The following is a 22,512-nucleotide window of genomic DNA, read 5'->3' as shown; positions in this document are numbered from 1 at the left end:
AGATGTACTCAAGTATAGGGTCTATCACGGAGTGTAGCAGTGCTTTCCAAACACAAAAGTTGAAAAAATTTTTAGTGTCCAATGAAGGTAGAGGTGCAGTTGGGAGAGTCCTAGACTAATGGTCTGGAAGTCCCACATCCCCAGAGTTTGAAAAGTCCACAATTTACATGAACGAATTCTTCCTGTAGCATGTCACCTAACTACAAATATCCCTTGGCACTCACTGTCCAGAATAAATCTCCCAGAGGAAAGAGAGGAGGAGAGTCAGAGTTGCATGCCTCCAACCTTCTTTGTCTCTGCCAGTGAATACTTAAGTCTTTGAGGTTTAAAATGAAAATCTGTCCTTAATGCATTTGTCGATATTACACAGAGGCTCTTGGATAGAAATGTGGCCTTAGTTTTAAAAGTCAGTATGTAAATTTACTGTCAGTACACGCTAAGCTGAAAGCATTCGAGTGAACAAATGTCCATTACCTCTGCTCTTTCCCAGACAATCCAGTCCTGTTTGCTTCGAAGTATCCAAGACTCCTCTCATTTTCCAATTCACCAGTGGCGCCACTTGAAGGTTTCCTGGCCTCTTTGATCTTAGTCTTTCAAATATCCGTGTCTGCAGCAGGCTTTCTCATTGGGTCTGTGGGTTCTCAGAAGGAAGACAGTTTGTCGGCTTTGCTCTGTCCCCCCAACTTTGCTGTCTACTCCTGCCGCTGTTTATTTCTCCAGTCTGAAAAGAAGAAAAGAAAACAAACAAACATACAAATAACTACTTCATTTAAAGATGATGGAGAGTCGAAGTTGTTTAAAAAACTCTTTGTGCACCTAATCCTCAAGCGAAGAGTAGAGATGGATGGAATGTGGAAGCAGAATTAAGGACCATCTCTGAATGTGTTACGTGGGAACCCGCAATGAGAGTCTGCTGGAAATTGGATGCTGACTCTGCCTTCTACCCGTTAGGGTGTAAACTTCAATTCGCCAGTTCAACTAAAGCCAGCGGCTGCCTCTGCACTGAGAAATATTCAATCTGAATCTTTACTACTGCGATGTTTGTTGGAGACGTGATTTTCGTGAGACTGTGCTGGTGGAGGCAAGTAACTTTCTTCCAATCTGCTGGTGAGTGGAAATTGGAGTAGGCTAAGAGGGAGGTCTTAGTATCAGAAACAGTGCTTTTCAGACCACAGTCTAGTTTCTCTTCTCCTAGGGGAACCACTAGATAGTATACAGTTTAGCAACCTCAGAAATACTGAAATTAAATCCCAGTAGAACTTTCTCCAGCCAACTCTTGGGCTGGGGAGGGGGGTTGGGGGGAGAAATAATATCCCAGGAAAGATCCAGAAAGACTTCAAGAAGGGGGTGTAGCTCAGTGGTAGAGCGCGTGCTTCGCATGTACGAGGTCCCTGGTTCAATCCCTGGCACCTCCAGTTTGTCTTTTACCAACCACTTCTCAGGGCAGCGGATTGCTTTTCATAGTTTTCCCATTTTTACTCCCTCATGCTTACTACTTTCCAGGGCGAAACACTGGCAAAAGAAAGACAAGAAGGAGGGAAGAGGGGGAAAGAGAAAGTAAAAAAACATCTCATCAGACTCTCTCACTTCAGAAGCAAAAAGCCAGCTGCTACCACAACCAGCACATTCAAATCGGGTTTTATTGGGTATGTTATGGAAGGGTAGGGCAGAAAAAGGACAGACGAAAGGGAAAAATAAAAGACCCTATTATCTTAGTTCTTTTAATTATCTGAGAAGTCAGATCTAACAGACGAGAGAAATCTTTCACCTGACTCCCTGCCCTTACCTTCTCATCCCCCCTCATTCTTTCCCTCCACTGGTCCATCCAGTGGGTCAATTACTGGTCACAAGCAGTTGAGATGGAGGGAGCTAGATTTCAAATCTTTTTGAGTGGGTGATTGGCAGAACATTGAACAACTTGAACAGCAGCACTAAGGAATGCAGAGACTGTCAATGCGAACTTGGAAACATAATTGGAAGCTTCAGGGCTGGAAGCTGTTAGCTGGAAGGAATAGTTTGATTGGGTAGAAATTAGGCATAAAGCATTAAAAAAAAATTTTTTTTTTGTTAGATGCCAGATTTTGGCAGAGCCCTTCTTCTGTCAGATGATAAATTGGGTCTCATTGGAGATTTTTCACAGGCTGTATGGTAGAAAACATCCAATCCGTACATACACTCCTGGCTGAAATAAAACCATAAGGATACTGGCAAGTAATGAATTCAAGTCTCTTCCCTTCTAATTTCCTATATTTGCCCACTGATTTCCAGTTTTTTGCTTTTAGAGTTTTAAATACAGTCATGAGGTGGAATACATGATTTAACACCATACCAAAGATTTCTGAGACAAAACCAAAGGGGTAGTGTGTAGGGTGTGGGGAGATGAAGACAGAAGGGTAAGAACAGATAGATGCATACTTTTATTGTATCTCCTAAAATAAACATTATCTGCATAAACAAGGAGACGATAATAATTAGAACAGCTTTGTTCTAAACATGATTCTACATTGGGTGGATATATCAAAATCAGTTCCATTTTCATCTCCTTTTGGATGCTAGTTTGTGTATTAAAGAGATTAGAATAACTGTAAAAGTTGAATTTCACAAGAGGGAGCAAAGCATGTTTGTGTGTAGAAAAAAGGTTTCCATTTAGCCTCTCAAAGGCTAGGAGGGCCGAGAGGGTTAGGATTAGCAACTCACAGAGGAAAGTGAAAAAGACAGAACTCCACAGACTCTGGCACTTAGGATGCCCTGTTTCCCCAGCAGGTGCTATGATCACCTAAAGCACTGACGTTCAAGGGGGTTGTTTTTGGACTCTCCCAGTTGGGAAATGCATTTACAAAGCAGTGTCTACTTCAGGGCAGATGACAAGGGCAGACTGCTTTTAAATTACTGTTTGAGTGAATTAGCTGCTGTCCTCTTTCTTTTCCTTCCATTGACTCCTAGCAGCTCCTGGCAGAGAACAAAGACTTACATTTGGTGTTTTCTGTACCAGGAACACTGATGTGTCTTTTCTCTCTTACTCTTCATACTCACTGGATTAAACATGGAGTCTCCATACAATCTGAAATAAATTAAAGCAGTGGGCAGAACCATGAAAGAAAGTCTCTGAAGAGCACTGGGACTTTGGACACTGTAGCCCCCGAGGGACCCAAATTCTAGGCATTTTTCCCGGGGAAAGGAAATAGCTAATACCTGGGACTTCTAAGTTCCACTTTTGGCTCTCACATGGTCAGAGTGGCTCCAGCGTGGGCCTTGGGATTTGTTACTTCTCCTCTGGTCATCTCCATGTGATCTGATGATTTCCCACATTATCACAGCAGGGGACTGTAACTCCATTGCACTTGACTGTCAGAGACTGAGCAAAAAATTCAGAGAGGTGGGTACAAAGAACAGGACTCAAAAAGTTGCCTTTGGAGATTTAGGTCCAGATGCAAATAGAAGACAGAAAACCCTTAGCTACTAAAGGAAAAAGGACAAGTGTCTGCCACAAACAACCACTGGTTCTGGCACTGTTTGAACCACTTCATGGTGATGAAGATGGCTGGTAAGCAAGGTCATACCTGAATCTGTGATTTGGCAGAGAGCTTCCATCTAGAGACCTGGATCGTCACATTACTGTGGAAGAGAAGGCCCCTGGAATGAGAGTAGAACAAGGACTGAAAAAGTTCCATTAGAACTGGAGAATTCGGAGTCATTGGTATGTATTTTTGGAAAACAGATTAATTTTGGACCCTGCGGTTTGTTATTTCTGCTTGGGTTGTCTTCTTACTTCTCTCAGATGGCTCCAAGGTCTGTCAGCTAGCTCTGGGGAAGGCCTTTTCATTCCATCACCAGGGAAAGAATCAGGGTCTTTTCTTGAGTCTTCACATTCCTCCTTTCTCCCAACTTCTCCTCCTCTGCCCCTAAAGCGACCTAAAAGACCACAGAGGTAATGCAGAAGGATACAAAGAAGAAAAGTTATATACTGCAGGGATGCGAGTGGGACAGGTAGAGGGGGATTTAGGTTCTTCCAGAAGGGAAGAGAAGTTCAGAAAACCTGCCAAGAATGCAGAGTGACAGTGTGTCTAGCAAACCTAGGACAGCAACACGACTGGGATCCAGAAACTACTTTCCTTATGGAAGTTCTATTTTGAGAGATGGAAGGAGGAGGTAGGAGGAAAAAAATATACCACCTTTTTCGGATGGAAATATCTCCATGAGAGAGCCAGGAAAATGTGTGGGCTGGGCCACCATCTGTGAAAGGAACTGGCACTTTGCAGGCATAGAGAGCATGTCACCCCTCAGGCACAAATGCAAAAAACGCTTTCTGCCTATCTTGTGGGATAGGTAACCCAGATGTGAATTTTGGATGAAATCCGGAAGCGTATTTTAAACGGGTTCTGGACAGCAATTTATACTATGAGAAAGCTCCACAGATTCAAGATCTGGCAGGTTTGGGAAACCCTGACTTGGAGTGTCAAAAATCCGGAACTTGGGTGGAGTGGAGTGAGTTATTGGGAGATCACGTGCAGGAAGTGGCAAAGTGGACCCGAGCGGAAAGGCAAAGCAGTGTGTGAATGGGAAGAGGGATGGGGGGAAGTAGGGGTTGTTAGCAAAGTAGGGAAAAGACGGCTTGACTATGGATCTTTAAACACAAGGTTCGGGTAGATGAGTAGGAAAGACGTGTCCAAGTTCCACCTCTCTTCTCTGTACAAGAAAATATTGAGAATTGTGTGTGTTTTAGAGAAGTGAGCAGAAAACTTCTATCCCACAAGAAGATCCCATTCATTTTTACCAAACTGTTGGCTTTTGAGAGCATCGTGGTGCTCTTTACATAGCCGAGCTCTTCGGACTGTACCCCTGTGGCTGGATTTTTGAGAGAAGTCGAATTGTTTCAAATCTGATGCTTGGTTGTGGTGGCGGCAGGTTAGTGAGCACAGAAGTGGAATCTGCTAGCTGCTTTTGGCTTGAATATGTGAGGTACATGTTCAAGCGACTGATTTTTAATACTTTGAGAACTCAAGTTAAAAAACAACCTAGTGAATTTGGCTTTTCCAAATTATGAGAGAAGCTTTGTTAGAAGAGCCCGGATAGCTCAGTTGGTAGAGCATCAGACTTTTAATCTGAGGGTCCAGGGTTCAAGTCCCTGTTCGGGCGAAACAGAGGTTTTACTCCCTGAGCGCTGGTACACAAATTGGATAAAAATTGTTTAGCACCGACTGCAGTGACCCCTAGCTTTACAGGAATCGGTGGGTGGGAGGTGGGGTATATTAGGGAAGAGATGGGTGAGAACATAAAACAGTTTACTGTGATTTGGAGATTGGGAACTCACTAATGGTGTTTTGGAAAAATGTGTATTAATCTAGAGTGATCTTGGACTCCAGATAGCATTACCTTCCCTGAACCTCCTTGGAAATACCAGGAAATACATAGAAATCCAGGGTTATTACTATCTCCTTTTTGCCCTCCTCTGGCCATATGAGACTTTGTTCATGTTTACGGAAATCCCATGAAATAAATTTTGAATTTGGAAGGGTCCCATTTATCTGGAAGAACTCATCTTTTGATTAGTCCAAAAGACTCATCAGACTGCTAGAATGTAAGAATAAGAAACAGAAAACTGACAGGTCTCAATGAGGGAGAGAAATGTGTGGGGTTGAGAAACAGGACTCGTTTTAATTTGTCTCTGTGTCTTGGTGTAAGGCACAGCTAGGATCATGTCTACTGTCCCTGGTAAATCATTGTACATTCTGTACATTGTGACAGAAGAAACCTGGATTTCAAGTGGGGTCATGTATATTTCTGATGTAAGTAAGAGCACAGAAAATTGGGAAGCACTGCCCAATATAATATGGGCCACAAATGCCAACCACATATATAATTTTAAATTTTCTAAGAGTCACAATGAAAAAAAAAGAGAAAAACGGGTTCCCTGGTGGCTCAGGGGGTTAAAGATCTGGCATTGTCACTGCCATGGCACGGGTTCAATCCCTGGTCCAAGGAAATTCTCCATGCAGTGCGTGTGTCCAAAAAAAAAAAAAAGTAAAAAGAAAAACATGAAATTGATTATGTATTTTATTTACATTGTCTAGGAGTTCCCACTGTGGTGCAGCAGGATCTGAGGTCTCTGATGTTGTTGGTACCAAGATTCTGTCCCTGGTCCGGTACAGTGGGTTGAGGGTCTAGTGTTGCCCAGCTGCAGCGTGGATTGGCATCTGTGGCTTGGATCTGGTCCCTGGCCAGGAACTCCATATGCCTTGGGGTGGCCAAAAAAGGGGGAAAAAACTAATATATTAACATTTCCTTTAATAACCCATATACACATGTTACATAAACAGTTTACATTCTTTTTTTCATACTGGTGAATATTTTACACTTACAGCACATCTCAAGATATGTGAACTGGTCATATTTCAGGTGCTCAAAAATTACATGTGCTGGTGGCTACCATACTGGACAGCAGAGTTCTAAGAATTAATGCATTTGAACAAACGAAAATAAATAGATATGCAAAGTGCTTACAAATTAAAGCAGTTCTGTAACTCATGCTCAAAATCTATATACACATTTTCACTCATACTTGTGAGGCATACCAACTGAAAATTGGCACTTGCCCTCTGCCTCTACAATGATTAAGTCACTAGCCTCTACAGTCACTGACCTTCAACACACCCTGAAAGGATCAGGAATGAGGCAATTTGTGATCTGGGGAAAATTAGCAGAATAAGCCTTCAGATGATTAGATATTTTCAGGAGATATTATGAGCCCAAATTCTTGCATCTTCTCATATCTAGGAAAGCGCTAAAATCATTAAGAGTGACATCTGCTCCTCCTGACTAGCAGCAAACTCCTACCAATATGTGTGCTTGACTGCATGTACCCCCCTCACTGAAATCATGTATAATACTGACCTTCTCCCCCATCTCTTCAGAGCAGTTCCTCAGAGCTATTTGAGACATTGTCACCCAGGCTACATCCCTCCTTTTGCCGCAAATAGAACTTAACTTGATGCTGGAAAGATGTTACCAGAGTGCGGGTTCTTGTTCACATAGCCGAAGAACGAACTTTGAGAACCCACAGGCAGCAGGCAAGCGAAGTCTTTATTACAGGAAAGCAAATAGCTCCCAGGACAACTGGGAGAGGGGAGAAAAGCCCCCCCCTCTATTGTCCTATAGGAGATTTTATCCCTTAAAGATGGGGGTTACCAATGTAGGGTCCAGAAAGATGTGGTTTTCTCCCATTGGCCTTGCCCAATGTCCCGTAAGTCTCATGGTTTCTTTGCCCTTCTCTTCCCCTAAACTGAGTCACAGGGGGTTAGAGATTAATGTCCATCTGGGCATAGGTACACTCCCTATAGTAGACAAGGCCTGTGGGGATATTACTCCCTGGAGCCCTTAAGCCACAAGCCCTTAATCAATGGCCATATCAAAGAATGCATGGAAGCCCATGCTCCTACACTGAGCCCATGCTCCTACACTGACTACCTGAGTTATTATTCTGCCTGACTCACAAATCTCACGGTGTGCATAAAAACGAATAATGTGAGAGTTATGAGTTTCAGTTTTATTTGGGGACTTATTAAGGGCTACAATCCCAGAGAGTCTATGTTCAGATACTGGTAAATTGCCACTATAGAAGTTTATCTGAATTCTTTCTGATATAGTGCTAATATTTAATATCGTTCTACCATCCTTTTTCATTCCTACACCTAAAGACTAATATATGTTTTTCTTGAATGATATAGGTAGTTTTACCCAAATCATTCACTCATAAAATGTATGTGTTAAGACTTGAGAGGAAATAGCCACTGGATATTTCTGCCCCAGAGGCCATTTCTCCCATTACTTCCTGTATGCAGAAAGCCGTATTCAAATTTTCTAGGTATGTGGTCACATTTCCACAATACTCTGAATCCCTCAGTTTTCAAGAAATTACTTTGGGGATCACTAGGGAGAGTGATCTTTCTGTTCATAAAATCAACTTCAAAAGGCTGGTAATATGCTTGTTAAAAGATATTCAATATGTATATGCTTTGAAAACAGAATGCATAGCAGTAAAAAGATAAAATATATTTTTGAAAAAAGATTCAGATAGTATCAAAGGACATTACCATGAACAAGGCAAAATTTACATCTGAAAGGAAATTCAGCTACACATTTGAAAAGAGAGAAGGTCATATTTCAGGGAAGAAAAGGGAGGGAGGGGAGTAAAAGAATTTTTAGTTAGGCTTATTTAGATTTAGACTCTTGGGTGTGGCATATGGGAATTCTTCATCTGATCCTTTCTTTCTTTCTTTCTTTCTTTCTTTCTTTCTTTCTTTCTTTCTTTCTTTCTTTCTTTCTTCTTTCTTTCTTTTTCTTTCTTTCATCTTTTTGTCTTTTTAGGGCCACACCCAGGGCATATGGAGGTTCCCAGGCTAGGGGTCTAATCGGAGCTGTAGCTGTGGGCCTACACCGTAGCCACAACAACACCAGATCCTTAACCCACTGAGCGAGGCCAGGGATAGAACCCTCAACCTCATGATTCCTAGTCGGATTTATTTCCTCTGCTCCACAACAACGACAGAAACTCCTCATCTGATCCTTTAATCCACTGCACCCACCAGGGACTGAACTCACAACTCCAAAAGGGCCCAAGCCACTGCAATCAGATTCTTAATCCACTGCACCACGAGGAGAACTCCTAGAATTAAGATTCTTAGAGTAATTGGTATAATGGTATTTCGATTATGAGGGAACTCATCAGTTGGTAATTAATAAGGCTGAGTGATGGATACAAGGTAACTCATTATAATACCTTTTTTTGCTCTTATATATGTTGAAACATACTACAATAGAAAGAAAAAGAGGAAATGGCACTGACTCACACAAGAAGAAATAGAAAATCTGAATAATCTTATGTCTATAAACAATAAACAATAACTTTCCAAAATAGAAAGCGCCAGGACCACATGGGTTCATTGGAGGAATTAAGCCAAACACTTAAGGAGGAAATCATACCAGTTCTCTACAATCTCTTCCAAAAGATAGAAGTAGAAGGAATACTTCTACAAAACCCATTCTAAGAGGCCAGCATTACCCTAACACCAAAAGCAAACAAAGACATTTCAAGAAAACTACAGCCCACTATCTCATAAAAAATCTGCAACAAATTATAAGCCAATTGAACCCAACAATGTCTAAAAAGAATTTTATGTCATGCCCAAAGGGGTTTACCCCAGGTTTGCAAGACTTGTTCAATATCTGAAAATCAATTAATGTAACTATCACATCAACAGACTGAGAAAGAAAAAAAAATCACATGTCCATATGAAGAGATGCAGAAAAAACACTTGATAAAATCCAACTCATTTATGATTTAAAAAAAACTTTCAGCAAATTCAGAATAGAGGGGAATGTCTTCAACCTGATTTTAAAACATCTGCAAAAAAAACAGTTATGTCATACTTGATGAGAAACTTAAAGCTTCCAGCTACAATCAGGAGCAAGGCAAGTATGCTCCCTCTTACCACTCCTTTTCAATATCATATTGGAAGCCCTAAAGCAAGAAGACAAGACAAGAAAAAAAATATATATAGAAGGAAGAAAGACCTACATTGACACTGTTATCATTCAAAGTCTGTAGCATACATTAGATTTCCCTCTTGGTGTTGTACATTCTATGAATTTTGACAAAGGTATGATGGCATGAATCCACCATTACAATACCACACATAATGATTTCCCACCAGCAATGAATGAGAGCCCCTGTTGGCTCCACATCCTCCCTAGCATTTTGTGTTGTCAGTATTCTGGTGTGCAGTAGCATCTCACAATAGGTAGGTAGTAGCATCTCATTGTTGCTTTAATTTGCAATTCCCTGATGATGTGTGATGTGGAGCATCATTTCATATGCTTATCTGCCTGCCATCTGTTTGTCTTCTTATTGAGGTGTCTGTTCAGAGATGTTGCCTGTTTTATAATGTTTTTCATGTTCTTGTTGAATTTTTAAGAGTTCTTTGTATATTTTGGATACCAGCCCTTTACTAGATATGTGTTTTTCAAATATTTCCTCCCAGTCCGTGGCTTAAGAGTGTCTTTTGCACAGAAGAAGTAATTTTTAATTTTAATTAAGTCCAACGTATCAAGTTTTTCATGAATCGTGTCTTTGGTGTTGCCATTTTTACTTTTGAAAAGTCTCTATTCACAACAAAACAAAACAAAACAAAAAAGAAAAAAAAAGTCTCTATTCTCCGCTGTGTGACTTCTGAAGTGAGAGACAAAAACCATGTGCCTGAGATGCTGCAGTTGGGTCTGGGGTCAGAAAAGCCTTTCCTGTGGATCGTAGTGGTGTAGCCCGGCTGCAGTGGCCGATCGCTCTGCACCTGCCAGGATCCTGGCTTAAGAAGTCTTGTCAAATTTCATTCTTCCGTGGGGTAAAATAGACTGCGGAACCAGAAGCTGGTAACTGGATAAAAGAAAGGGGGAAACAAGGCAACGAGGGCTTCTTAAAGCTAAGATTCTTCATGAAGCCAAAGTTCACAGATAAACCACTTTGGTGTCAGGTGGCTAGATGGTCTCTGTGGGAATAGCCGTTGCCTCTTGGAGACAAAGATCAAGGCAGGATTTTCACATTTTAATCTTTTTGGACAATTGGGGGGGGGGGGGGTGTTGGTTTGTTTTGCATTTCTCCGAGCAGGATCAAGTTTGGAGACGCAGCTCTAAAGATTCCTTCCGCCATTTAGCCCACTCTGCTGCAAAAAAATTGGGTCGCATTTTCCATGAGTTTTGGCTCGCAGAACATTTTTCAAAGGGTCCTGAAAAACCTCTCAGTCTTTCCACCTGGGGTTCGATTTGGCCAATGGGAGAAAATTGTCCTGAAATTACTAAAATTGGGGTCTGCTCTCAGCAACGATACCGAAGGGGTCTACTTTACTTGGATATGATCCGAAAGAGGCTTTAGAGGTGTAATTCATCCTCAGTGACAGTTCTAATCCTCAATAACTGCTACTCTCCGGCTACTCTCCAATTTTGGAAACAAACAAACAAAACCCAAGAAATTATTGTGCAAAAAGCTTTGAGCTATTAAAAGGACAGGGATCCTACCTCGCAGCTCGCTTTCGCCAGGGGATGTAGCTCAGTGGTAGAGCGCATGCTTCGCATGTATGAGGCCCCGGGTTCGATCCCCGGCATCTCCACTGGCTTTTTTTCATTTTCTTTATCGTCTAATTCAGCCTTTGGACTCGCATTGTTAAATAAAATGGTTCAGTCCTTCTCCATTTTTTTGCTATTATCATTTCCTTTAACTGAAGCTATTTTCCATCTATGTGTTTATTTATCTTTCGTTTGGTTGACTAACCACTGCCATATTCCCTTCTTCCCAAAAACTTACTTGGGGGTATATGCAGTGAGCAGTACAAAGCCAGAGGAACACTTTAGAAGTAAAATCATCCCAGGGATAGACCCAGGAAGAGGGAATTCGGTTGCATATCAAAGAATTATTTAGCTCAATTAAAGTGGTCCTATTTACTCCCACTTTCCACTTTTCCAGTCAGTAAAAATAAAATATCTCTTAGTAATTTTTTTTAAGGGGAAGGAGAAGATAGCATGTTTTTTTAGTATTGGTGTGGTAGTTGCACATCGGTATTCAAGGGTCCACCTCAGGGCCACATAAGGAATTTCCTCATAGGCTATTGTTTTTAACCTAGTTACCGTTTTATTTTCCACTGCATCTTTGGTTCTACTCAATGTTTCTGTGCAGTGCTCACAATCCAGGGCAGCAGGTCTGGGAAAGTAGGAAAAGAGGAATAGCCCGTGGAAATGGAAGGCAGAGTTAGATACCGTTGACTAGATCTCCTGGCAATCAAGCCCTACCTCTGACCCAAGGCCAAAGTTCACCTCAGTAACATAAAAAATACGTCTTTCCCTAAAAGTCTAAGGATTTTAGGAGCTCTTTGCCAGCAGCAGGGTTGAAGACCAAATATATATTTCTTATTATAAATCAAAATATTTGTAACGTATATTGAGATGTGAAAGTGCTGCATCAGGTGGTAGTTCTATTTTTATTTTTTTTTTGAAGAACCTTAAACATTTTTTTCTCCTTTCTTAGCTTATTCGTTGTAATTCTTTAACTTTTTTTTTTAATAGTTACCTAAAAAACACTAAATGTTTGTTGTATACCTTTGATGCCATCGTTGTATACCTTTGATGGGTTCTTGTTCACTGCGGTTGAAGAATGAACTCCACGAACACACAGGCAGCAAGCGAGCAAAGCTTTTATTAAAGGAAAGCAGATAGCTCCCAGGGTTACTGGGAGGGGGGAGAAGAGCCCCCCTTTCTCTATTGTCCTATAGGGGTTTTTATTCCTTAAAGTTGGGGGGGTACCAAGTGAGGTCCAGAGAGATGTGGTCTTCTCCCATTGGCCTTACTCAGTTACCCATATTAGTCCTTGTCCAACAGGGTCCTAGGGGTGGAAATGTCCTATAAATCTCATAGTTTCTTTGTCCTTTTCCTCCCGAAAACTGAGTCACAGGGGATTAGGGATTAATGTCCAACTGGGCGTAGGTCCACTCCCTATAGTAAACAAGGCCTTGGGGATGTTACACCCTGGAGCCCTTAAACCACAAATGTTATCAAGGGCCATTTCAAAGAATGCATCAAAGCCCATGCTCCTACACTGACCACCTGAGTTAATATTCTGCCTCACCTTTACAACTAATCCAAGTTCACTTTCCAGTAAATTTGTGCTTCTTCATAGGTATTGTAAATACCTTGTAATTTTTAAAAATCCCAGCTATTTTCCTCCCTCCTAGTCATTGTATCTTTGTATCTTTGCTATCATTCGTTTAAATTATATATAAGCATACATAAGCCTACATACAACATGTACATAAGCACATAATCAAATAGATTGCTACTATTATATTTTGAACAAACTGGTATCTATGAGATCAATGAAACTAGGAAAACTAAAATTTTTACTTACCTTCCCTTATTCTTTCTTTGATATTCTTCCTTTTCCTTATGAAGATTTGAGTTTCTGATCTATATTTTCCGCGTCACCAAAGAGCTTCCTTTAACATTTCTTGTGAAATTGGTCTATAGGGAAAAAATTCCTCCAAATTCTGTTTGAGAACGTTTTTATTTCTCCTTCACTATGAAATTTTGTAGGGTACAGAATTCTAGGTTGTGGCTTTTTTCTCTCAACACTTTAAATATTTTAATCTCTTCTTGTTTGGATGGTTTCCTAATAGAAGTCAAATGTAATTCTTACCTTTGTTCCTCTATTAGCTAGGTGGTTTTTTTCTCCCCCTCTGACTTCTTTCAGGATTATTTTCTTCATATTTGATCTTCTGTAGTTTGAAAATGATATGGTATATGCAGGTTTTGTTTGTTTCTTTTTTCATATGTCCTTCTTGGTGCTCTCTGAACTTCCTCAATCTGTGGTTTGCTATCTGATATTAATTTGGGAAAATTCTCAGTCATTATTATTTCAAATATTCTGTTCCTTTGTCTCTTTTCCTTCTGGTATTCCCATTACACATATGTTTTTGGTACTTGTCTTAGAATCCTTGGGTATGTGTTTTTTCCCAGTCTTTGTTCTGTTTCACTTTTGCCATATCCTTAAGTTCTATTGCCATATCCTTAAGTTCAGAGTCTTTCCTTAGCTATGTCCACCCTACTAATAAACCCATCAAAGGCATTGCCATATCCTTAAGTTCAGAGTCTTTCCTTAGCTATGTCCACCCTACTAATAAACCCATCAAAGGCATTCTTCCTTTCTGTTACTATAATTTTAATCTTGAGCATTTTTTTTTAGGATTTTCATTTTTCTGCATATATTGCCAGTCTGTTCTGTTCATGCCTGCTCTCTGCTTTATTCATTAGACCCCTTAGCTTACTAAACATAATTGTTTTAAATTCCTGGTCTGATAATTCCAACATCCTTGCCATGAGTGGTTCTGTTCTTGCTCTGTCTCTTCAAATTATTTTTTGCCTTTTGATATGCTTTGTAATTTCTTCTTGATAGCCTGACATGGTATACTTGATAAAAGGATAAACAAGACTTTAGCACTGTGATGGTGAGGTGCAGGGGGAAGGGAACTTTCTATAGGGCTATGATTAGGTCTCAGTCTTTTAATGACTTTATGGCTCTGGGTTGTGAATTTCACTGCTGTTTCTCAGTTTTCTTTTTTCCTCCCAGACTTAGGTGGGACAAGACAGCTAGAGTATGCTGGAGTTGGGGTTTTCCCTCTTCTCATGTGAAAGTCTAGAGCCAGCTGGAATTGAGTATTTCCCTTCTTCCAGGTCAATTAGGCTTTGACAAAATACCAGCAGCTTAGGGTCCGGTTAAATAGATTCTTTAGAAGGCAAGCCTTGTGCTCTGGCATATTTCAAAATGGTTCCACTTTTCTCCTCTCTGCTGGAAGCATGAGGGAATTTCCCTCCAATATTTAGATATTTAAGTGAGAATCTGGTCAAACTCCTAGGGGCAAAACCACAAAAGTGTGGGGGGCCCTCACCCCCGACCCATGACTCAGTGTTCCTGGAATCTTTAACTATCAGACTTGCCTACATGGATACTTGATACACAATTACAGTTCAGGTTTTTCTACCTGGCAGTGATTCTTCCCATAGTTTTTACTTGTGAGTCACTGCTCAGGAAAGTCAGGACGTCCTTTATTCAGCTGTCTAACTCTCCAATCTTGGGGGCAGCCATCCACCCTGGGTCCTCACCTCTCATAGATTCAAGAAGAAGTGTTGATTTCTTAGTCCGTTCAGCTTTTTCCTTCTTGTTGAGATGGAATGGTGACTTCCAAGCAACTTATATATGGAACCAGAAACTGGAAGTCTGTATGCTGGTTGTTAACACATGATTTTCCCTCTGTGCTTATTAGAGAATTGGCCCTATAGGTTTTCCTTCTTGTATTTTCTCCACTGGGTTTTGGTATCAGTATTATACTCATCTCCTAAAATAACTGAGAGAGCATTTCTGTTTGCTGGAATATTTTGTACAACACAGAGGGTATCATTTCCTTTAAGATTTCGTAAAACATACCAGTAAATTAGTCTCAGAAATTTTATTTAAATTCCTGATTTTTTTAAATGTCTATATAATGAATCAGCTTTTTCTATAACTTCTTATGTTAGTTTTGATAATTTATACATTTTCCATTTCTTCTAATGGAATTAAAAGAATTGAAGGCAAATGTCATGATTTCTTAACTTTAAAATCTCCAAAGAAGCCACTGAAAATATTCTCCTATTCATTCCTCTATGTAGGCATCTCTCTATCTACTCGTTTACTTTTTTTTTGTCTTTTTTGCCATTTCTTGGGCTGCTCCTGTGGCATATGGAGGTTCCCAGGCTAGGAGTCGAATCGCAGCCATAGCCACCGGCCTATGCCAGGGCCACAGCAGCACGGGATCCGAGCCGCTCTGCAACCTACACCACAGTTCATGGCAACACTGGATCCTTAACCCACTGAGCAAGGCCAGGGATCGAACCCTCAACCTCATGGTTCCTGGTTGGATTCGTTAACCACTGAACTCCTACTCATTTACTTTTTAAGAAATGATTTCGAATATTTACTTACACCAAGTATTGTAGTAAATAGTGATATACAGTTAAGTATAACACAGTGTCTTAGCTAACCTTCAAGAAGACCACCTAAATCCTTACCTCCTGGTAATCTCACCCTTGTGCAGACTTCTCACACTTGAGTCAGTCACCCAGGCATATATGAGGGGGAAACTTGAGTGAACCATTGTGCAAGCAGATCCTCCAGACACAGTTAAACCATCAGAGAACTGCATGATCTGTAGATACACTGAGGTCAACTTCAAAGGCACCTGGGGCCAGAAATACCCAGCCAAGGCACCATGGAGTTCCTGACCCACAGAAACTGTGAGATAATAAACATTAAGTTTTTTAGCCCTGTAAATTTTGGAGTATTATTCAGCAATAGATAACTAATATTCACAGCAAGGCTTTTTTTTTTTTTTTTTAAACATTTCTCTTAGGAAAATAATAATCATTTACAAAAAATAAAAATTATATCTGTATGGAATTCCCATTGTGGTGCAGTGGTTAATGAATCCAACTAGGAACCATGAGGTTGTGGGTTCGGTCCCTGGCCTTGCTCAGTGGGTTAAGGATCTGGCATTGCTGTGAGCTACAGTGTAGGTTGCAGACACAGCTCGGTTCCCGCGCTGCTGTGGCTCTGGCCTAGGCCGGTGGCTACAGCTCCGATTCGACCCCTAGCCTGGGAACCTCCATATGCCGCAGGAGCAGCCCTAGAAAAACCAAAAAGAGAAAAAAAAAAAAGAATAGAAAAGAAAAAAAATTATATCTGTTTCTCTCAGGATTCCAGACTGTTATCAGAAACCATATCCCTTGAAAATCAAATAGCAATGCCAAACTAAGACGTGACTCTCCTCTCAAGTTTCTCTTTTGATCCTGAAAAAAATCTGAAGATTTTAAGCTGACTACCTAGTGTATCTTATCCACCGGAGGGTCATAGACCTACCCTTAAAGCAATCCTTGGCAAAAGGAAATTGAAAAAAATGTAATTATTTTAGATGACTCATGATTTATGCAAATTGTCTGGGCCCATCATCTCTACTACATGAATAAAATTTAGATTCTCAGCAATGTGAAAGGATGAGAAATACTGGTGTTTTCTTGTCAAGCTGATTTCTCTGGCTTCATCTACACCTTGCTCTTCCCAACTCCAATCATTCTAAACTACATACATTTCCAAGCCTTTACACCTGCTGTATCTCAGCTTTCTTTTCATTTCTACTTGACATTCTTATTCATTCTTCTAGATTTTCTCACAGGTTACTGTATTCAGGGACTTTCCTCAAATAGTCAGGAATAAAACCCCCTTGGTGTGCATCTCTTGTTGAGAAAGTAGTGTGAATTCTAAAGAACCACTCCTGCAGAAAATAAACCAGCATGGAAGCAGAGTTTTGCCTCAATCTTAAAAGTGACATATTTCTTACTTCCTGGCTTTTCTTTCCAAAGAATCAGAGCAAGATCTGAGGATTCATATTCCCTGGATTTTATTTGTGTCCGTTGGATAAAATAAGGATGGGACGGCCGTAGGAAGCAATCTAACATCTTTACACTTTAGCCCTTCCAGTTGCTAAGGATGGAAGGAATTTATTTTTCTAACAGAAATCCCTCCACTGGCTACTTGCTTTCTAAGAAATAGGTGCATAGAAAGAAAGAAAGAAAGAAAGAAAGAAAGAAAGAAAGAAAGAAAGAAAGAAAGAAAGAAAGAAAGAAAGAAAGAAAGAAAGAAAGAAGAAAGAAAGAAAGAAAGAAAGAAAGAAAAGAAAGAAAGAGAAAGAAAGAAAGAAAGAAAGGTGCATAGCGGTTTCTGGAGTCTGGGAAAAACAGGGTTCAGAACTGAGGATGGGAATTGGGCATAATTTGGTAGATTTGATAATTAAAGGCAGTCATTGGCAAAGTATTTTTTTAATCTTTGCTGTAAGGAATTTTTCTTTATCCCATATTACCTTCCGAAAAAGAGAAAAGCACTCAGAAAAGGTGGGTCTGGGAGATTGCTCCCTACTCAGATTTCCGAGCTCAGTGTATTTTTATGCGCTACTGAGTGTATTTTTATGCGCTACTGAGTGCCTTCAAAATCCCGGATTCCTCGGTAATGGAGTGCTATAAAATAGAGGATGAAAACAAAATCCCTTAGAAAAGAATATAATAATTTTATCTTGAAAATACAAGAATAAATTTGTTTTATTTCATGAAAATGGCTTAGAAAGAGTGGTTTTCGTGTGGTGGGGATGTAGCTCAGTGGTAGAGCGCATGCTTAGCATGCATGAGGTCCCGGGTTCGATCCCCAGCATCTCCATCCTTTTGTCTCCCCGTTCTGGAATATGTGCGTTAAGGTCCTGTCACGTTCCTCTACAATCTGAAGATTAATCATCTTGCCTCCAGGTACTTAAAATTTGCCCTGGTTATGCTAGTAAACCCTCCGTTTGAAATTTTTATTCCTTTCCATCCTCAGCAGGGTTTGCACACGGTCTTCCACAAGGTGAAATCAAGTGTGACTTCGGACCTTGTTCCACGAAAAAAAAAATAACACTTATCCCTGTAAACTCTAAATTATACGATTTGCGAATGGTTTAGCAGTTTCACTTAGTTTTGATGCCGAGGCGTGGGCTGGGGGCTGGGACGGTAGGCCGAGCTTTTGTCTCAGGTTTCACATTTTGAGGCTCAATAAGAAAGATGAATTTCACCGGAAGGTTTCTAGAAAGAAAATACACTCTTTCTAAGCCGGAGGCTATGAAAGCATTGGTTAAATTTCGCCTCTCAAAACGTGGCAGTTCTCCTAGAAATCGAACGCAAAAGAGTGAAGTCGAAGCATTTTGACGCAGTCGTGCTTTCTCCCTGCGCATCTTGCCAGTGAGCTCACAGTGTTCACATCGCCGTGGATTTGATTTCCTTCTATACATCTTTAAATTTGCCCCCACCGATTCTAAAGCTCATCACATCGATTCTCTCAAAAAATCCACTTCTCTTTCTAAATCTAGCCCTTTTATACCATTTGCGTGGCTAAGGACTTTCTCTGGGTAGCTCCTTTGTGTGCTTTGTTAAAGATGTGTTCCCCTTTGGAAAGCAGCATCTCTTGTATCTTGGAGCTTTTGTTTCAGCTTTGAATATGTGACGCCTTATCACATTCACAAGTAAGGAAAATTAGAAAACAGTTTTCTGTAGTTTTGTTTATTTCTCAGAGAAGCCTCCATCAGCTCCAGGCGGCTCCTTCTTGGCTGTGGCCAAGGGCTTACAGACTTGAGAGGATGGAATGTGTCAAATTCTTACAGAGCCCAGAGTTAAAAAAATAATAATGGCTACCATCCTTTATATCAGACTCTTTAATCATCTGATCTGTCGGTCATGGAGAGATCTAGGTTTGTGCCACCTACTTAAAACAATATACTACAAAAAAATATAAGAAATTAAGGCATGGGTCTTGGAACCGGCCATTGAAAGTTGGTACCCCGAAACTTACATTCTGCTAGCTGCTATTAGCTTCAAGCTAAATCATCCTGTGCTGTCATTTATTGAACCATTGCTCTTGTTAGTTATTATTACAGGCCTGCAATAGTGTAACTTTCACATACCCTTAAAGATATTAGAACACTGTGAACAACTTAAAGTAGTAGCCATAGCATCTACCAACTGAGCAGTTAGTAAGAAAATAGTTCACAGAAACTTTATCCTTGTTTGTTCCCCTCATTTCCAACGTGCCATATTACCCACAGTCAAGATTAGTAGTTGTGAAATACCAAGAGTTCTTCCTAGGAATCAGTTTTGAGTTGTAATTATTACTTACCAACTGCTTTTGTTGTTACTTCAAGTCACCAGACTATGATCAACTTGGTCAAAGATTGCTTTTAAGATTCCTCTATTCCAAACCACATGAAGAGACTCTCCTTAATTTAACCAACAACAAGATTTAGCTGCTGTTTGAGAACAGTGTCCCAACTTAACTATTTCATCTGATAGGTAAAGTGTACACTGGGTGGTGGAAGGGATGAGGAAAGATAGAAATCAATATATTTCCCTGAAACCCCCAAATTTCTTTAAAGTTAAAGCAGTGGTTATCCAATTTGGCTGGACACAGGAATCACCTGGAGATCTCTGAAATTTTATGATGCTTGGATTCCACTCTGAGAGATTCTATTTTAATATTTCTGGAGTGTGGAACCGATATCAGCATTTAAAAAAGGATCAGAGGATGCCTAGGGCTGCTCTAACAAAATAACAACAAACTACCTGGTTTAAACCATAGAAGTTCATCAGCTCATGATTCTGGAGGCTAGAAATCCAAAATCAAGATGTTGGCAGGGTTGTTCCTTCTGAGAGTTTTGAGGGAGAATGTTCTATGCCCCTCCCCTAGTGTCTGACAGTTTGCTGGTAATCTCTGGTATCCCTTGGTTTGTAGATGCATCCATCGGGGGCTCTGCTTGCATGTTCACATGTGTGCATGTCTGTCTCCAAGTTTTACCCTTCTACAAGGATGCCAGTCTTATTGTAACAGAGAGGCCCTGCCCTACTTCAGGATGACTTCATCTTAACCAATTACATTAGTAATGGCCCTTCTTCTTAATAAGGTCGCATTCTGAAGTATTGGGGGTTAGGACTTCAACATATGGATTTTTAGGGGAACAAAATTCAACTGGTAACACCTACTAGCTGGTATTATGTCAAGTCGCCCTGTTCTCAACAGAAGACACATTCATTGAGGGTAATGAGAAATCATTGCAATTATGAAAAATCCCCATGTTCCAGTGTCCATATTCATTTTTGTCCGTTAGTTATTTTGGGTCTAATATTAATCAAGCACTTTTGCATTAGATTGCCCTGGGGTCTGCTGTATTATTTGCTCTTTCAATTCACTCACACATTTCTTGCTTGAATGCAAGTCTATTTCTGGGAGGACCTCATGAATAAATTCCACTATTTCTGCCTCTTCTACTCTCATGATAATGTTATTTCAAGTACCTTGTATACCTTCCTACCTCTGGGTTTTGGTCAGATTTATTTCATCCCACCTTGGCAGAGCTTAATATCTGGGATTAACTTTTAAAGTTTTAAAGATGTTTCCAAGTACTTCTTGTCAATATAAATATATAGGAGTTCCTGTCGTGGCGCTGTGGTGTAGGTTGCAGACGCGGCTCGGATCCCGCGTTGCTGTGGCTCTGGCGTAGGCCAGTGGCTACAGCTCTGATTCAACCCCTAGCCTGGGAACCTCCATATGCCGCGGGAGCGGCCCAAGAAATAGCAACAACAACAACAACAACAAAAAGACAAAAGACAAAAAAAATATATATATATATATGTATGTGTGTGTGTATATATATATATATATAGCTATGTTATAGTTACATATAACTATAACTGTCCAAGTTTTATATATATCCACATATTTATTTTTTCTTTTAAAAAATCAAATACATTAAAGAGAAATCACCAAAAAAAAATGTATTTAATTCAGCAGTATTTATAGTAGAGAGTATTATTGCCAGCCCTTGTTGGGTGTTCATCTATCATCTTGTACTTCTTTTACTATAATATTAAAATTTTCATTAAAATGTATTGTTTTATTTTCTATTATTGGTGGTTATCCTATGCCTAGTGCTATGTATAGAACTCATTTCAGCACCTGGCACATCCTAGGCTCTCAGTAGTATCATGCTTGTTGGACAGTACCTGAACAATACTTCCCCTGTAAATGCTGTCATCCCAGTTGTACTTTTGTGACAGAAATTTATACAGTCTTGATCATAAACAGTTCAGCTGATTAGAATTCAGAAACACCATGATTCCTGGTCCATTATGGTTTTGAGGGTGTTGTTTTCTAAACTCAGTAAATACATAGTACCCAGAAATGGAGTAGTAGTCAAGACCTAATCATGTAAGTTTGTTAGTATAGATTAAATTTAAAAGGGGCTATCCAAGTTAGCAAGAAAATAAGTTTATATTCACTATAAAAACATTCTGAGTGGCATAGAAAATGGCAGTGACAGAACATTTGACTCAGGAAAGGAATTAAAAATGACTTTGGGATTCAATAGCCTTACCAGGCCCAGAGCTTCCTTCAACTTTTATTTGGTTAAATAAAGAATTTTTTGTTTTAATCAGGAAGCATGCTGAACCTGGGTAGATGTGCAGCAGCGTCTGATAATCTGAGGAACTCACTCCCCTCCATTTCAGTGCCAGCCTTATTCTAATTAAAGGCAGAAAAATAGGATGCAATCATTAAAAGTTTAAGAATGGATTCTTAGTTTTGTGGTTGTAGAATCAGTTCATTTTTTAAAATGCGTTTTATTGAAATATAGTTGATGTTAATGTTTATTTAGCGTCTACAAGTTAAGGGTCCATGAGGAAAATACTAAAGAACATCCTTTTGAAGAACCAACATGAAGAAGGCAATAGAGAGAAGGAGGAATTTCCCAGTCTGTGAGGCCTCCCAGATTCAAGAGAGCAATGGTTTCCCTCTGTGCCCTTTGCTAAGAGCTGCAGGAACAGAGGTCATTTCCCTGCCTCAGGCAGGCAAAGGCTCTTGGAATTTGAGCCCTAAAACCATGAAATCTGACTGAGCCACCTCCTGGCTGATCGTCTCCTATATTCTCAAGCAGAGCACAAGCCGACAAATGTTAGTAGAGTGAATGTGTTTGGCATTTGGGGTTGTTTGTTTTTGTTTTGTTTGTTTTTCAGTGCACAATTGCCATCTGCTAGTAACCAGGAATGCCAGTAATTTGACCTAAGTTCTAACATACCCATTTTGCTAGAAAAGCCTTTCAGTCTACTTTTAGAATATCCACTCACTTGAAGAGTCTAAATTACTGCAATCAGGTAGAATATAAGAACTTCTCTGGCCTCATTCAGAGAAGCTCCTTCCTCCACAATGAACACTCTGCTCGTATCCACTCTTTCCCATTCCGTGATTGTTCTAAGTACATTTTCTATGTTGTGGTGTGGGTGTGTGTATGCGTTTTGTTAGGCTTGATGGGATTCTTAAGT

General features: G+C 40.1%; 4 non-coding genes across 4 annotated transcripts; all 4 read left to right on the top strand.

The window, feature by feature from the left end:
* The first annotated feature begins 1,343 nt into the window (after positions 1–1,343).
* TRNAA-CGC (transfer RNA alanine (anticodon CGC)) lies at positions 1,344–1,415 on the top strand. Its single transcript has one exon. It is a non-coding gene; the product is annotated as a tRNA-Ala (tRNA).
* A 3,648-nt stretch (positions 1,416–5,063) lies between these two features.
* On the top strand, positions 5,064–5,136 carry TRNAK-UUU (transfer RNA lysine (anticodon UUU)). Its single transcript has one exon. It is a non-coding gene; the product is annotated as a tRNA-Lys (tRNA).
* Positions 5,137–11,084: 5,948 nt separating this feature from the next.
* On the top strand, positions 11,085–11,156 carry TRNAA-CGC (transfer RNA alanine (anticodon CGC)). The gene has a single exon. It is a non-coding gene; the product is annotated as a tRNA-Ala (tRNA).
* A 6,605-nt stretch (positions 11,157–17,761) lies between these two features.
* On the top strand, positions 17,762–17,833 carry TRNAA-AGC (transfer RNA alanine (anticodon AGC)). The gene has a single exon. It is a non-coding gene; the product is annotated as a tRNA-Ala (tRNA).
* The last annotated feature ends 4,679 nt before the right edge of the window (positions 17,834–22,512 follow it).

This window comes from Phacochoerus africanus, chromosome 9, assembly GCF_016906955.1.
Source record: "Phacochoerus africanus isolate WHEZ1 chromosome 9, ROS_Pafr_v1, whole genome shotgun sequence".
NCBI classification, from domain to species: domain Eukaryota; kingdom Metazoa; phylum Chordata; class Mammalia; order Artiodactyla; family Suidae; genus Phacochoerus; species Phacochoerus africanus.
Note: the sequence above shows the minus strand (reverse complement) of the source record. Positions and strands in the feature narration are given on the sequence as shown.